General features: G+C 32.3%; 1 non-coding gene across 1 annotated transcript; it reads right to left on the bottom strand.

Annotated features, from left to right (window-relative positions):
• Positions 1 to 224: 224 nt before the first annotated feature.
• LOC141510533 (U1 spliceosomal RNA) lies at positions 225 to 388 on the bottom strand. The gene has a single exon (XR_012475003.1). It is a non-coding gene; the product is annotated as a U1 spliceosomal RNA (small nuclear RNA).
• Between the last annotated feature and the right edge of the window lie 4,778 nt (positions 389 to 5,166).

Genomic DNA, 5,166 nt, shown 5'->3' with positions numbered 1-5,166 from the left:
GATGAATATCCTTAATTCCCTAAAGGTTATATTTTTGACTTAGAATGTAATTATGGATTTTTAAAAATACAGTATAACCATCACAATGTGTGAAAGTCTATTTAAATATGTAGCTAAGAATTTATAGCTGTAATTATGACTTTTATCCCAATGTGATAGTAGAAAGTTCAGTACATCCCTACCTTTTTTTCAGATTTTAATGCTTTTATTTGAACAAAGAAAATCAGGGGAGAGCACAAATGCATTCTCCCACTACCACAAATTATGCAGCCAAGTTTCCCACATTTGGGGAAATTGCAGGTGTCAGCCCATCTGTAGTGCAATAGATAAGCCTCACCCTGGGGAAACCACTTTTGTGATCATGGAATCACCCCTATCAGGTAATTATAGTATATCTTACCTTAAGGATCATCTAAATATACATAAAACTCCTAGTAATTCCTAGTATAAAGGATTAATATGTTGTAGTGCTGAGTGGATAGAGAGGTCATCTTTCTGAAGAAGAAAAAAAGGATCACTTGAAGTCTTTAGCAACAATTGGTATTCCACAATGAGATCCACTTCTGGACAGTTGAAATCTAGTAGGAGAAAGTAATCATCATTCTCATTCTCCAAGGAACATTAGGGAGAAAGAAGCCATTGACTAATAATTCAAATTTTGCTTTTGGCGAAGTATCGATATGTACATTATTCTTAAATTAATTTGAATGGATTATATGACAGCAGGAACTCTTTACCCCTACTTTTTTCCCTGTTTAATTTTAGTTTCAAGTAACTTCTCTTTAACTATGACCAACTATTGACTGCAATACAACCTGGAGAATATATTTTCATTGAATAACAGACTAAGTAGATCAGTTTCATAAAATTAATGACATGTGAATAACATGTATTTTTATTTGCATGCAGAAGATATATGATGTGTTCAGAAAAAAATTTTCTCTTCTCTTCACACATTCCCTAGCTATGGCATTTCAGTAATATTCACATTTTCCATATTTTTTCAATTAAAAACCAACCATCTAGGAAATGTTACCTTTTTCCTCTTCTATGTTTCAAAATCAACCAAATTATGTCTCTTCCACTTATATAACACTATAGTACAAATACCTTCACCTTGTTGTATATCAGCTTGGAATTTTGTAGTACTATCTCTCCTGGTCTTTCTGTCTTTCCTTTGTTCTACCTCCTAATTCACACTTCACACTGTTACCAAATAATCCGTATGCACCTTTCTATGTCTTTTTCATGTTCAAAAATATTTAACTCCTTACTCCTATCACTTTTCATATTCTGCTAGTGACTTGTCAGCATTTTATCTAAAATTCTACATAGGTTTGAGACATCAGTGGTTTAGCAAACTTGGATAGGAGTCTATATGTTGGGGACATTAAGTTGATTCAAACTGCTGATGGTTGAAGAAGGAAACAGTCGTCTTTCTTGTTCTCTATTGATGCTTATTTTTGCTCAATGACTGGCATTCTTTTGTGGCAGGATTACTCTTTGGCAACAGTTTCTTCTCCTTTTGTTAGGAACTACTATACTCAAAAAATCTCTCTTCCTTTATAGTCATTAATTATGACTATACTTGCATATATTAATTAATCTCTCAAATTTCTTTACTATTGATTTTTTGCATCCAACACCACACATTGCCTCTCTTTACTTGATTTTAGTTTCTTGAGATTATTGTGTTCAGTCTTGCTCAACTGAGTAAGACTTTTTGCATAGTACTCAAACTTCTGAAGATATTAGATTTCTTTCCTTTGTAACTTAGAAATAATAAAGTAGCATGACTTAAACAAGTACCTTACCAGTGGTGAGTCACTTTTTTCATCAACTCTAAATTCCATGTAAAGATAGCCCATACTTCATTAAAATTTTGTATTTATCCCAGTGCTTAATATAATAATCTACACAGAATAACCATTTGAATAAATATTATTCTTTAGTTTTTCTCTGTACTATGAGAACTTTCATATATCATCCAGATTAATCTTATTTCATTTTGGTTTTTGTATTTTGGAAGACAATGGTGTTAAAGTGACTTGCCCAAAGTCACAAAGCTAGGTAATTTTTAAGTGTCTGAGACTGGATTTGAACACAGGTCCTCCTGACTCCAGGGTTGGTACTCTATCCATTGATCCACCTAGCTGCCCCCATCCTGATTAATCTTGATCCTACACTACTCTAAAAATTCCCTGTTTCTTTATTACCTCCCACATAATGTTCATAATCTTTTTTTAAGATACAGTTATTTTATTGTTTCAATTGCATGCAAACATAGTTTTTGACATAAGTTCCACGTTTTTCTAACATTCTCCTTTCCTTCTCCCATCTCCATGGCAGAGAGCTATCTGATACAGGTTTTACATGTATAATCATGCTTAACATATTTCCCTATTAGTCATGTTGGGAAAGAAGAATTGAAGCTAAAGGGAAAAAATGAGAAAGAAAAAAGTATAAAAGAAGTTTTAAAAGGTAATCATTGCGGCCTTGGAGTCAGAAGTACCTTGGTTCAAATCCGGTCTCAGACACTTAATAATTACCTAGCTGTGTGGCCTTGGGCAAGCCACTTAACCCCATTTGCCTTGCGAAAACCTAAAAAAAACCCTAAAAGGTAATCATTGTATAAATGCCCATAAACCTGTCATTAAAAACCCTTTACAATTTGACACTTCAACATTTGAACTTTATTTTTTACTGACTTTTTAATAAACTTTGATGCAAATCTTTCTTTTATTTGACTATTATAGAATTTTTTTTATTTTCACAACTTTACATGTTTCATCCTCTTTACTTCTAATGGTTCCAATTGCATATAATATTAGAATCTCATCTGATCTTTCAATAGAATGCTCCTTTAGTAGTTTATTTTCCCTAAATTTCACCATCTTATAATTACTGATTCACAAGACCATAGACTTTGGAATTGAATGTCATTTCATTGTAAAGATGAGAAAGTTGAAATCTGGAGAATATTCTGGTCTTTTTCCTCCAAAAAAAATACAATGTAAAAAGTATATGTTATTCATCTTGGTTTTTATTTTTAGTTCATGGCATAAAACAAATTAATGAGAAACTTCTGGTCAGAGATATTGCAAACTTAACAAAGAATTTATTTGTCTATTATTTTGAAAATTCAATGGAGAAAAAATTAACTTAAATTATAATGGATTGGGAAGAGAGAAAATTGTCGATGAATATCTATGATACTATTAGAATAAACATAGAACCAACTTTAATTGCAATGAATAAAAGAAACTAGCCCTTGAAGCAACCTAAAATTAAAAGGAGACAAAACCAAGAAGAATAAATTCCTTAATTTAAAAATCAATAAAAATATTTAAAATTAAAACTTTGAGTAAAAAAGTATGAAGCATAGGAAATATAATTTTGGGAGAAAAATTTAAATCAATAGTTATCATTAAACTGATTGTCAATGAATACCAGGACTGGAATATGACTAGAAGGGTACACCTGAATAAAGGAGATAGAAGAAAATGAGTGTAGAATGTAATATTGTTTGTTATGTAAAGATATTATGAAAGGAAATGCTAAACCTAAAGGAGGGAAATATAGCAGAGTATTGGGATGAGGATCAATTGATAGAAAAGCAAAAGTGATTGTATTTGAAGTAGTCAATAGACAACTTGGACAGAAAAAGGAAATGAATGAGTTCAGAAAATACACACCTGGCCTAGAGACATGATTATTGTACGTCTCTAGTTTTTCTGACTCTTACTCACTGTCTCTTTCTCTCAATTCACTCTGTCAGTTTTATCCTCTTTCCAGATGTCAAATTTTTAAGAACTTTTAAGAACTTTTAAGAACTTCTAGACATAGTTTAATAATAATTTTGTCTCCAAAGGGCGAAAAAAAAAATTAACAAAGGGAAATTCTATACTACATGTGATTCTCATCAAAGAAAAACAATTAATGCACTCATGAAGAAGTACATTAGAGAGTACTCTTAGTTGCTGGTATTAAATCTATGATGCTATAATGCTACAGAAATGGAGATATTGCTCTTAAAAAAAGGGAAGGCACAGTCTCCCTTGGTTCTCTCAAATAAGAGAGAAGAGAAAATAATTTTACTGAGAAGATTAGTCAGAACCTCATGTCTGAGAACTATGGTCTTTTTTTAAAAAGCAAATTTATTTATTTATTTGTTTGTTTGTTTTATTTATTTATATTTTTTGCAAGGCAAACGGGATTAAGTGGCTTGCCCAAGGCCACACAGCTAGGTAATAATTAAGTGTCTGAGACTGGATTTGAACCCAGGTACTCCTGACTCCAGGGCCGGTGCTTTATCCATTACGCCACCTAGCTGCCCCTAAATTTATTTATTTATTTTTTAATTTTACAATTTTTCACATAATCTGGCTTCCCTCCATCCATCCCCCAGGGAAGGCACATTTGGTAGTCTTTCCATTGTTTTCATGCTATACATTGATCTTAATTGAATGTGTTGAGAGAGAAATAATATCCTTAAGAAAAAAAAATAAAATATAAGAATAGCAAGACTACATAATGAGACTTTTTGTTTTAAATTGAATGTGATAGTCTTAGGTCTTTGTTCAAACTCCACAATAGTTTATCTGGATACAAATGGTAGTCTCCATTAAAGATACCTTAAAATTGTCCCTGATTTTTGCACTTAGGAAATGAGCAAGTTCATTAAGGATGATCATCAACCCCATGTTGTTGTTATGGTTTCCATTGTTTTTCTGGTTCTGTAAATCTTGTTCAGCATTAGTTCATGCAAATCCCTCCAGATTCCTCTGAATTCCCATCCCTCCTGGTCTCTAATACAACAATAGTGTTTCATAATGTCCATATACCACAATTTTTTCAGCAATTTCCCAATTTATGGACATTAACTCAATTTCCAATTCTTTGCTACCACAAATAGAATGGCTATGACTATTTTTGTACAAGTGATGTTTTAACCCTCTTTCATAATCTCTTTAGGGTATAGACCCACTAGTAGTATTACTGGATCAAAGAGTATGCACATTTTTATTGTCCTTTGGGAATAATTCCAAATTGCTCTCCACAAAGGTTGGATGAGTTCACAGCTCCACCAACAGTGCATTAGTGCCACAGATTTCTCACATCCCTTCCAACATTGATCATTGTCCTTTCTAGTCATATTGGCCAGTC

Source organism: Macrotis lagotis, chromosome 1 (genome assembly GCF_037893015.1).
Source record: "Macrotis lagotis isolate mMagLag1 chromosome 1, bilby.v1.9.chrom.fasta, whole genome shotgun sequence".
In the NCBI taxonomy this organism is placed as follows: Eukaryota; Metazoa; Chordata; class Mammalia; order Peramelemorphia; family Peramelidae; genus Macrotis; species Macrotis lagotis.
The sequence above is the reverse complement of the archived record's forward strand: the minus strand, read 5'-3'. Positions and strand labels throughout refer to the sequence as shown.